We start from the raw sequence: 12,985 nt of genomic DNA on the forward strand, positions 1-12,985 counted from the left end.
TCAATATGGGTAGACTCAAAGACTGCTGCAATGTCAGTTTCGTCGTTGATTGTGATAACTTGGTCGTTGGCGATGAACCAAAACTTTTAGTACAATGTAGAGACTAAAGTCTTGGCTTAATGAAACCATGGTCTTCTTAAGAACAAGTTATAGGAAAGTTGTATGTTGATGATGTAGAAGTCAACTTGAAAGGCTATGCCGACCACTTAGACAGTGCACTTGAGGCAACCCATTATCTCACGACGAGAATTATCGAAGCCTATGACACACTCCAAGAGTTTACTAGAGACATATGTTGAGAGTTGATTCATTATCTATTAAGACCATCGGAACGATCTTTCCCTCTATTTGCACATAAATATAGAGTGCTTTATCATGGTTTGATTCGGTTGATGAAAGATTCTTGTCTTCAAAACCGATCATGTTATGTTGCGAACTAACGTATATGATCCCCTACTAGTTCTTCAAAGGTCGTGTTAGCATAGACATTAGTCTTTATTAACTCATTGAGGACTGCTTTCATGTGCTTGATAGAGTACATCGGGATTTCCTAAATGAAAATATTAGCATTTGTCCTTTTCAGTTGACTCAAGAGATTGTCTCTTGGGTTAAGAACTCTGGGCTCATTTTCCCTTATTGTCCCTACTGGTGGTTGCGATGAGGATGACACATTGGACGATGTGTTTTTTATGAAACTAGGTTGAAAATCCGTTTCACCACGTGTTGTCGCGATATCTATCGGGGCGTAGATGTGAGCAGTCGTTTTGACTTTCACTATTTAGAGGCTTTACCAAAACATGTTTTAGACTTCTTTTTGAGCTAGAGATCAATTATGTTGATTTCTGGTTCAACGTCATGGATCAGGTCCAGTAATGTGTTGACGTCAAAGGATGCTTAGTTATTTGTGAGCATGTTGACTTGGTGATCTGGTAGTGTATTCTTAACTATTTCCGACTTGGAGATCACGTTTTGATCGATCAAGTCCTGGAACATATGTTTGAGGGCGCTACAATTGTCGGAGCGTGACCATTTGCTTGGTGATAGTCACATCAAACATTCTCATACTTACCGAAGAATGGTCTGTCTATTTTTGGAGAGAGGGGTTTGATAAGATTATTTTCTTGAACAATTTTCATTACTTGACTTAAAGACATTTATAGGTCGTCAAAGATTCTAGGAGGTTTATGTGCATTCGAAGGTGTGGTTTTGGTAGGAGTAGTTGTACTTACCTTAGGCTGTGAAGGCTTACTTGGGCTCGTCTTTTGAGGGGATTGTTCCTGCCTGAAAGTGGTTACCTAATATATTTCTGTCTTTGTCTTTCTTGGGAAACGACTTGAAAGTGGGATAACTTTAACTTTTCTCGATGACATCATCAATGTTATTTCCAATTTTTACCAATTTCTTCATGTTTGGTTGGACATTTCCAACACTATTAAGTTGAAAATTTCAGCCATTAATTCGTTCTAATTTCAAAATCATTCTATTTATTTGATTATTTATATTAAATTTAAATGATTCAAATTGAATAGGCCTTAGAAGAGGCCCACTCCAGCCCGGCTCAATTCGGCCCGCCCGCCCCAGTCCTATAAGATAATTATTTATCTATTTCTTAACAAAAATGGAAAAAAAAAGTTAGTCTTCTTCAACGACCAAAACCCTAAAAGCGTCCCTCACTATTCTTTATAATCCTTCCTTCTTTCGGTGTTGATCAAAAATATCATTCAACTCTAGCCGCGGCCTCGGTCCTCTCTCTATCTCAATCTTTGAGCTCTTCGATTTCTGTCTTTGTTCTTCAACAATTCTGTTTAATGTGTCAATGATGATATATCTAAAGGCTTGTTTCTCAAAACATTCGCAGTGGCCGCCTAACATCTTTCGCCTTCGCCGGGCTCGAGAGATAATGCAGCTATTATCCTTCCTTGGATGTCTGAGTCCTGTTTATTAACTATCTATTGCTGCTTTATGATTTTCCTTGTTTTTGTTTATTTAAATCTGTTTTGAGTTTAATCTGTTGTTGATGATGATAATCCGAAGGCTTGTTTCTCAAAACATTCGCAGTGGCCGCCTAACATCTTTCGCCTTCGCCGGGCTTGAGAGATAATGCAGCTGTTATCCTTCCTTGGATGTCTGAGCCATGTTTAACTTTTATTCCTTTAATTATTAATTTGATCTGTTTAATGTTTTGAACTGTTGATGATGATAAATCCATAGGCTTGTTTCTCAAAACATTCGCAGTGGCCGCCTAACATCTTTCGCCTTCGCCGGGCTTGAGAGATAATGCAGCTATTATCCTTCCTTGGATGTCTGAAGCATGTTTTATTTTTTTGATTCTATATAATCTCTCGACTATCATCTCATCTGGGGTTGATTTCTCATCTGGGGTTGATGTAAAATGCTTCTTATTCTTTCCTTCTTGGATATCTGAAATTGGCCATTTTTTGATTTCCTTATATTTTGTTACTCCTTTTGATTCTGATGAAATTGAAGCTTTTGAATCTGTTTGTATCTCAGTGCCTTTGTTTTGGACATACGCCTTGATTTGGTATCTGATCCAGCTTTCTGAGTGGTTTGTTTTGTTACCGGAGCCTTCCATATGATCAGGTCAGAATTGTTTATTAGAGTCTTTGATTAGTTCTTGATAAATTTCGCATCAGAAATGGGGGATATTGAGAGCCCCATCTCGGATTCATGTTCGCTGGTTCGGCTCTAAGTGACAGACAGCAGCGACATGCTTACCGGATTTTTGGAGTCTTTCCCCACTAATATTTTTAGTTCTGCAAAAAATTGAGAGTTTGTGTAGGCCATCATTTTCGATAAATGTGCGTATTGTTTGACCCTAAGAATTGAATTTTGTATGTATTGTATGGCTTAAATCATCTTATAATTTTCAGCTTTTTTTCATGGATAGTAGAATTTAGCTTTTACCTCTTGGTATGTTACTTAATATTGTATCCATCAAGTCTCGGTATACCTAATTATACTCACAGTGGGCTCGATCGTATAAGAAAAATCTTTCTAATTATTCTTTTTTTCAGCTATTTCTTCTTGAATTTGTTTGATATACAAGTCTTCCTAATGCTTTTATAACTATTTTAGCAGTTAGATTTCACTCAAAGCATATGTTTCGTTTTTCCCAACCTTTGTTAGAGTGTCTGCCTTATTGGTATGATTCATTGTTGTAATATAAAATACCATATAAGTAAGTCATGAAAATTGCTAGTATTTCTTTCTGGTCTCCTCAATTGAGATATTACAGCTCCAATCCCGCGTAACTAACCTCGGTCTCCACCACCAACTTCAGATATTGATAAGGCTGCAGAGCTTCTTTAGAAAATCCTCTTTTGTAATCAGTTTCTCTATCTTGTCTTCTGCCTTATTAGGTGGTGAATTGTGATCAATTTCTTATCAGGAGAAAGTCCTTTGTTTTCTGCAATTTTTTCTGCAAAAATTGCATTGAATTTTTGAAACACTCTTCCAACAATGGAGTCTATTTGTCTAATGTCTTTATTGTCACTAACTTCATCTACTTCATAAATTTAGGCCACCAAACACTAATTAACTTTCCATTGGACATCAATAACTGAATAGAATCCATTGGATAACTTTCTATTGGACATGACTAACTGAATAGAATGATACTCTTAAAGTTCCATTGGACATGACTAACTGAATGATACTCTTCCAATCTGCAACCCATTTATTTGTTGGTTCCTTCATCCAAGAAATAGTAAGAGCTGTTGTTGTCGATTAAGATTGATATCATTTGACTTCCCACCCATCCTTTAATTTTTAGCCTTTTGGTTTAGAGTAAGAGCTACGGTTTCTTTGTTTCCCTTTTGGGATCTGCTCTAATTTCGGGTTACCTTTCTCTAAATCTGTTGCTTCCTTTGGTACTTTTGCTTGCCTTCCACATTTCCTTTAATTTATTGTTCCCTCTTCTTGTCTTTGATTTCCTTTTATTCCTTCATTGAGTTTTGAACTACTTTTCTTTTGGCATTACTTTCTTTTGCTGCTTGTTTTTTCTACCACTGTTTCATTTGTACTAATAACATTTTATTGCTTGACTTCTCCATTATGCGTTTGTTGTTCCTTGTTTGATTTCTAGTTTGTCATTGATTTAATGCATCTCACTATAAAATATTTAATGGTATTGCAGTTCACGCATCTATATGGTCGTCATTCATAATGTATGTCCATCTTTGTAGCATTGCATTTTTGATTCACCGCTGTAATTGCATCGGAGAGAATGCACCTAGGTTGAACTTTAACGCTTATCCTAGCGTATGTGAGATTTTTGTTTTCCTCAATGATTTTGTCCATGTATAGTAGGTTTTAGAGAAGGCTAGCGAAATGCCTTAAGGCTTCCGCATTGTACATGTGGGTAGGGATATTTCACAACTTGAATCAGATTTGCACTGATTCTTTTAAAATACTGTCATAGCTCGTACCTCTCTTTCATTTTTTGAGCTTCACACATTCTTTCCCACGTGCGTATGTCCCAACTCTAGAATTTTCTCAAGATTGACATCTTGATTGAATTTCAGGAAATATATGCTGTGATGGTTAGAGGTGACCTTCATCAGACCTACTTTTCCCCATCGCTTCATGAGTTCTTCCTTGGGGGCTTTGAAAGTGACAGGTTATTTCCCGATATAATTATCCACTATCACCTGTTCCCATGATCGAACATTTTTTTTCTTTCACGTTAGATGGTGGCTTTAACTCAAAGGGATTTTTCAGTTTTCCACCTTTGTTTTAAACGCACCCATAAAATGTGTCCTTTTTCTGGAATTTCTTACTTTCACTTTTCTATACTAAGTTTTGGCCTGGTTAGTCTGTGAATTTTTCTACCAGACTTTGATCAACCTGCCAATTTGGGTTCTTCTTTAGAGTATAAATTTTTTTCTTGGTGTATTTTGTCAACTATTTCATTGTGTTGACCATCCAGCTAACAATACGTCATACTCATCTTTCTTTAGAAGGTTCCAATCTTGGAGGTGGTGCAAGTTTAACTGAACAATGATTTGTTGAGCCATTTCTTTGTTGAGAAACATTTTCCCATTCTTAGCTTGCATCAATATCCTTAAAATTTGGTTTCTCAGTCTTTGAGGTTAGCCCTCTCATTGAAACCCATCCTCCAATTTCCTTTTGCTTTCTTTTCGGTTTCCACTGTTTCATACTTTTTTGTTTCCTGTATTATTTAACATTTGTTTCTAACCCTGATTTCTTCCCGACCAAAGTGTTTTCTTTTTGTTCCCATATGTTTTCCATCTTCTTGCTGGTCTCCTCTATGATCGTTCTCAATATTTTTAAACTTTTGTGTATCTATCCACGCCGACAACAATATAATTATCATATTATTTGTAAGATTAAACCAACTGCGCAGGAGAATATGCATAAATGAATTATTCTAATACACATAATTTTTATAATTTCAATCCGAATATAATTATATGTCCAAAATTACAAGTCATCAAATCACATGTCACCAAATCACACATCACCAAATCAAAATAGCTATAAAACAAATATTTGTAAGTGATATCATTCTTATTTTTGTAAAACTTGCGTGTTCTATTCACGCGAACAACAATATATATTTATCATATATTATTTTTAAGACTAAACCAACTAATTAAGGGAATATGCATAAATGCAGTATTTTCAAACACAAAACTTTTATAATTTCAATATGATATAATTTTACGTCAAAATAAAAATTCATTCAAATCAAAAGCCACCAAAATCACAATCACAATCTACTCAAATCAAAATCACGATAAAACCAACATTAGTAAGTGAAAGTTCTCAATATTTAAGAATTTTGTGTTTCTATCTATGCAACAACAATATATTTTTATCATATTATTTGTAAGACTAAATCAACTAAGTAGGAGAATACGAAGAAATACAGTAATTTCATACGCAAAGTTTTTATAATTTCAAACCGAACATAATTATACTTCAAAATCACAAATCATTCAAATTACAAGTCACCAAATCACAATCACTATCACTATAAAAATAGCATTAGTGTGTGATCATTCTCAATGTTTTAGAATTTTTGTGTTTCTAACTACGCGACAACAATATAGTCTTATCATATTATTTTAAACTAAACCAATGTAGGAGAATATATAGAAATAAAGTATTCTCATACATAGAGTTTTATAATTTCAAACCGAATATAATTATACGTCCCAAATCAAAAGACATTCAAATCACAAATTATCAAATAAAAATCACTATAAAACCATAATTAGTAAGTAATCGTTCACAATATTTTAGAATTTTTTGTTTCTATCCACGCGACAAAAATATAGTCTTATCATATTATTTGTAAGATTAAACAAATTAAATAAGAGAATATGCAAAAATGAAGTATTCTCATATATATATTTTTATAATTTTAACCCAAATTTAATTATACGTCCCAAATCACAATCACTCTAAACCAACATTAGTAAGCGATCGTTCTCAATCTTTTAGAATTTTTTCTATTTCTATCTACATGGTAACAATATAGTCTTTTAATATAATTTGTAAGACTAAACAACTAAGTAGAAAAATATGTTGAAATGAAGTATTCTCATTCACATAGTTTTTATAATTATAAACCGAATATAATTATACGTCACAAGTAATTCAAATCTAAAGCTACCAAATTACAATCACTATAAAACCAATATTAGTAAATGATTGTTCTCAATGTTTTAGAAATTTTGTGATTATATCAATGCGACAACAATATAATCTTATCTTATTATTTGTAAGATTAAAATAACCATGTAGAAGAATATACAGAAATGAAGTATTTCATACACAAAGTTTTATAATTTCAAACTGAATATAATTATACGTTCTAAATAACAAGTTATTCAAATTTTATGTCGCCAAATCTTAATCTGTAATACCAACATTGGTAATTGATTGTTCTCAATCTTTTAGAATTTTTGTGTTTCTATCCACACAAAAATTATATAGTCTTATCATATAATTTGTAAGATTACCAACTAAGTAGGAGAATATACCAAAATGAAATATTCTCGTACACAAAGTTTTTATAATTTCAAACCGAATATAATTATACGTCCCAAATTGCAAATCACCATATCACAATCAATATAAAACTAACATTGTGATATTCTATGAATTAGGATTCAATAATGTTTAGATCTAGGGAAGGACAATACCTTAGTAACAACTTGAGATTGGATAGGATGAGAAGAGATAAAACGAGAACTGTGATTACATATCCTGCAATTGGATAGATGGGATTAGAATTGTAGAGGAGAATAAGAATTGAGGAGAGAGAGTTATGACTAACCTTATATTGAAATGTTGGTTGAATGCATTCCATTATCAGATTACTTCCTTCTTAAATCATTCAATTGCTGTAACTTCTTTCCCTCCAAGTTTTCCTGCCAAAACTAATTACAGTTGTCCAACCCAACTTCTTTTCCCACCTTTTATTTAACTACTAAAATATAAAAAGCTTGTTGTTAAAACATCTTATTTGTAAAAATAACTACCGACAGTTATACCTACCAACTTATTCTAGGGCTTACATCCCTAATTCTCAATTCCCTTTGTAATATTAACCTCTCCATCACATCTTGTTCGACCACGAATCAGAAATAGTTTTTCCCACTAACAACACAAAATCGGGAAACGATTCATCAACCAAGATTCTTCCTCCCATGTTACATCATCATCATTAGAGGAATTAGACCATCTAATCAAGAATTGGCCCACGCTAATTCCTTCTTTCCACACCACTTTCATCTAGAATAGCCATTGGTTTTAAAACATCATTAGTGCACAATATTGGAATATGAGGAGTAGCCAAGACAACACCTACTCTTTTCTTCAGTTGTGAAACATGTATAATATTATGAATTTGTGTTATTGAAAGATTGTCCAGCTTATATGCTACTTTTCCAATTTTTTCCACCACCATAAAGGGTCCATAGAATTTTGGACTAACTTTTTTCATTTTTCCTCGAATTGACAATTGTCGGTATGACTATAATTTAACAAACACCCAATCCCCTACTTCAAACACACAATACAACCGTTTTTTGTCAACTTGTTGTTTCATGCGGTTTTGGGCACTTTGAAGATGAAATTTCAGCAACTTAAGGGCTTATTTCCTAGTAGATAGGCTACGGTCAAATGCTTCTACTTTTGAATCCCCAGCCAAATAAGGATAATGAATTGGTGGAGGTTGTCCATATACAATCTCATACGGTGATGATAAATCTGTCGAATGAAAGTTGGTATTGTACCACCATTCCGCTAAAGGAAGCTAAGTTACCCATGACTTAGGCTTTTGGCCATCCATACAACGTAAATACGTTTCCAAACTCCAGTTGATTACCTCATTTTGACCATCAGTTTATGGATGATATGCCGATGACATGGCTCGTTGAATGCCATGCAACTTACATAACTCTTTTTAGAATGTACTTACAAAGATCTTATCCCTATCACTAACAATAGTTAAAGGCATACCATGGAACTTAAAAATATTGTCAAGAAATACCTGAGCAATTGTATTTGCTGAATATGGATGTTGAATACTGATAAATGTGCCATCTTCAAAAGTTTGTCTACTACCACCAAAATTGATGAGTACCCATTAGATTTAGGCAACCCCACAATGAAATCCATAGATATGTCGCTCCAGATTGATTTAGGAATAGACAAAGGTTGCAATAAACCTTTGTAACATTGAGTTTCTCATTTTTGTTATTGACAAACATCACAATTTCTTATGAATTCTCGGACATCCTGTTCTAATCCTCGCCAATGATAAGCTTGTCGAAATTTCTGATAGGTGACCATCACCCCCTAATGTCCACCCACCGCTAAGTTGTGCATTATAGAAATTATATAGTTTCTCAACCCTTGGTCATCACCTACTACAATCCTTTCTTCCTTCTTCAATTGTTGATTAATGAAAGTGAAACATGCCACCCCTGAAGCATCTTTTCCCAATATTAGTATATTTTTTTTTTCAAATTCTCATCATTCTCCCATGATTGTATGATTCTCTTCATTAAGACCGATGAAAATTCAGAAATAGCAAAACATGATCTTTCCGACGAAATTCTGGATGAAGCGTCTACTGCCAGATTTTCTTTACCCTTCTTGTGTTGGACAGAAAATTCAAACCCCACCAACTTGTATAGCCACTTCTCTTGGCTTGGATGTTTTATCTTCTGTTCTAGCAAATGTTTAAGTGATTCATGGTTTGAATTGTAAGTAACTTCTCCACTTTTTAATGACATGTAGTACATATAGCATTTCTCTTTCATATGCTGATAGAGTTTGTAGTTTTGGCCTTAAACCTTTGTTGATGAATATAATCGAATATCCTCGTTTTGTCAAAACTTCCCCCATTCTTGTCATACTTGCATCTGTTTCAATCATAAATTCATCTTCAAAATTTAGCAGTTTAAGTACTGAAGGTCTGATCATCACCTCCTTGAGTCTTTCAAAAGCGACTATAGCTGCATCATTCCATTCAAATTTCCCCTTTTTTAACAGTTTTGTCAATGGATCCACAATTGACCCATAGTCTCTAATAAACCGTTGGTAGTAGCTTGTCAATCCCAGAAACCTCTTAATTGCTTCAGATTATTCGGTTCTAGCCATTCCTTATAACTATAATTTTTGACATATCTTCTGCTACTCCTCTTTGCGATATCACATGCCCCAGGTAATCAATTTCCAGACAAGTGAAAGTACATTTTAAATACTTAAGTAGCAGTTGATGTTGTCTTAGTTGACCAAAAACCAATATTTTATGTTTGATATGATCATTCCAACTTTTACTATAGATAAGAATGTCATCAAAGAATACTAACACAATTTTTCAAAGATGAGGTTTAAAAATCTCGTTCATCATACTCTAAAATTTCGATGGGGCATTGGTTAACCCAAAAGGCATCACCACAAACTCATAATGCCCTTCATGCATTTTGAAAGTTGTTTTACAAATATCCTCTTCATTCATCCGTACTAGATGATAGCCTGAACGCAAATCAAGTTTTAAAAAATAGAGCTACCATACAGTTCATCCATTAACTCTTTGATCAAAGGAATGTGAAACTTATCTTTAATAATCTCTTCATTCAGCTTTCTATAGTTAATGCATAATCTCCAGGTTTGATCATTCTTTTTAACAAGCATGACTGGTGATGAAAAAGGACTATAACTCTTCTTGATTATTTTTGCATCGAGCATTTCCTTAACCATGTTTTCTATTTCATCCTTCTATAGAACTGGATACCGGCAAGGCCTCAAGCTTACTGCATTCTCTCATTCCTTTAAACGTATCTGATGATCATAACTTCTAATTGGAGGTAACGTTGTTGGCTCCTGAAATAAGTATTCAAATTCCTTTAATAGATTCATTAGTTGGTTCTTCACATCTTTTTCATGTAAGGAAGCTATGATGGAATATAATTCTGTCGGACTAATTTCTTCCTCCCTGATAGTAAGAATTGCTACTTCAGCTCCCTCTTTAACTCCATTTTTAACTGTCCTATTCAGCATGCTTCCATCTAACAATTCAACATTCCTTGTAGTGTCACCCTTCAGTTGAATTGTTTCGGTGAGAACAATCTACCCAAATTTATTTTGAGCATGTGTTAGATAAATTCATACCGGTTCGAATAAACCTAACTTAAACAAACTTCCCATGCAGGGACAAGGAACCGGACCGGATAAACAGAAGAGAACCAACTGAAGAAACCGAACCGGTCAAGCCACCAAACCGATCAAGAGTATTCGGTACGTGACCGCACAGAGGAAGGATCGGCCAAAGCTCAAAACCGGAATCATCATACAGCCGATCAATCCACAAGGCAATCATAACCGGAAGAAGCCCGGTTACTTTACTATCAAAAGACATTCGGTCAAGTCAAGTGGCCAACCTAGGCCAAGTCAAGTGGCCGACTAGTACAAGAAGACACTTTGGGTATCTGTTGAGAATGATACCAAAGGAACAGACTGAATACTTCCATATCCATGCAAGTCTGAGGAAAGACTGTAGGCTGCAGAAAACAGTACTACCAGATCCTTCTACTTCGGGATAAGCCAGAAAGGAAATCTTCAAAGTACAGACAACTGCCCAAGCAGACAGTGCCTACATTGAGTAAAAGACAAATCCAGCAGGCTTGCTTTACAGACCGGCAGGTCTGAAACAGGATGCCAGGTCTGAGATTGACCGTCAGGTCTGAGGAGAAGACCGCAGGTCTGAGACACTGAATCACTGCAACTCTGATCAGCCAATCAGATTCAAGGCTTCGAAATATGACCGTTGGCATATTTCACCTATAAAAGGAGGCAGTTGCAGAAGAGTAAATGCGGGACAAACTTTGGGATAACAAGAGCTAAGTGCATTTACTACAAGTGATAACAGTGTGGTATTCTAAGAAAGCCTAAGTGCTAAATTCTAAGTGTGTGTGCTACAATTTCGGTGTGAATTGTAAGAGTGTTATCGAGCAGGAAATAAGTCTCGATCGGATTGTATTTGTATTCCTTAGTGAATATCCTTCTCGCGGTTTCGAGAGGAAGGGGTGACGTAGGAGTTTTATCTCCGAACATCCATAAAATCTGTTGTGTTATTTACTTTCTGTTGGCTTCATTACATAACCGACTAACCTAATCATACCGCCCCAAACCGAATCTCTATTTATCACACCGAACATCCAGATTGCCAAAACCGACCCACCATTCTTCAAATCTCCATCATCCGAAACCGATTCCGCCTATCATACACGTGTACCGCTTCAACCTGAAAGCAAACCTCTTCCGCGCTTGAACCTAGTTCAAGGGTTTGTGACAGGTTGTGTAGTATTGAAACCCCGGTGTTAATCTCTAACCGGATTAATCACCACCCTACGAGTGAGAACCGCTAACCGGTCCAACCCCCGGTCCACCAGCGGCGACCTAGATCCTAACAATTGGTATCAGAGCAGTTAGTTTCAATACTCAAGCAAACATGTATCAAGATAGGCCTCCAATGCTAGAAGGTGAAGACTTCGCCAACTGGAAGGCACGGATGTATCTACATCTAATCACCTTGGACGATGAGATGGAGTCCATTCTGACCGAAGGACCGATAGTTATCAACAAGGAAAGAAAGGAATGGACGGCTGACGATAGAAGGAGAAACAATCTGGACAACCATGCAAGAAACCGGATCTCTAACAGCGTGGACAGAAACACATATTGCAAGATTAGAGACTGCAAAACCGGAAAGGAGACATGGGACACCGTTATCCAGATCTTTGAAGGAAATGAAAGAACAAAAGAAAACAAGATAATGGTGGCCACCCAGAAGTTTGAAAGTCTGAAAATGAAACCAGGAGAGACAATGAAGGAATACAGTGACCGGTTCACTGGTGTGTTAGATGAGCTTGCAACACTTGGAAAGAAGTACGACAACAAAGAGGTTATCATGAAAGCACTAAGATCTCTTCCAAGTGCGTGGGATATAAAGACAATGGTAATGAGGGAATCAAACTGCCTAAATAAGATGAAGCTGCACGATGTCTTCGAAGATCTAAAGGCATACGAGTTTGAAATGAGGTCCAGAACTGAAGAAGAAGTCTCGGCCTCAACCTCAACCAGAGCATTGATCACACCTATGGAACCGGTTGCTCCTGCTCCTGCACCCATCAGAACAGCCGAACAGTTTACTGAGGATGCCATGGCCATGCTCGCACAAAAGTTTGGAAGGTTCATGAAAAGGAACCAACCAACGAACTACAACTACGGCGACAAATCCAATGTAAGATGTTATAATTGTAATTGTTTGGGTCATTTTAAATGGGAATGCAGGAAACCAAAGAGGGACACTCGGAGACCGGATAACCAAGACAGCCGGAACAACTACCAACAAACCAGTGAAGGAAGTGAGGTACCGAAAGCATTAATAGCCGACGATGGTGGAAGTCTGTGGGCTCGCAGT

General features: G+C 35.9%; 3 non-coding genes across 3 annotated transcripts; all 3 read left to right on the plus strand.

The window, feature by feature from the left end:
* Positions 1-1,811: 1,811 nt before the first annotated feature.
* Positions 1,812-1,935, plus strand: LOC124922846. Its single transcript, XR_007097899.1, has one exon. It is a non-coding gene; the product is annotated as a small nucleolar RNA SNORD14 (small nucleolar RNA).
* A 77-nt stretch (positions 1,936-2,012) lies between these two features.
* LOC124922848 lies at positions 2,013-2,135 on the plus strand. The gene has a single exon (XR_007097901.1). It is a non-coding gene; the product is annotated as a small nucleolar RNA SNORD14 (small nucleolar RNA).
* Positions 2,136-2,188: 53 nt separating this feature from the next.
* LOC124922834 lies at positions 2,189-2,312 on the plus strand. Its single transcript, XR_007097887.1, has one exon. It is a non-coding gene; the product is annotated as a small nucleolar RNA SNORD14 (small nucleolar RNA).
* Positions 2,313-12,985: the final 10,673 nt, after the last annotated feature.

The sequence above is a fragment of the Impatiens glandulifera genome, chromosome 1, assembly GCF_907164915.1.
Source record: "Impatiens glandulifera chromosome 1, dImpGla2.1, whole genome shotgun sequence".
NCBI classification, from domain to species: domain Eukaryota; kingdom Viridiplantae; phylum Streptophyta; class Magnoliopsida; order Ericales; family Balsaminaceae; genus Impatiens; species Impatiens glandulifera.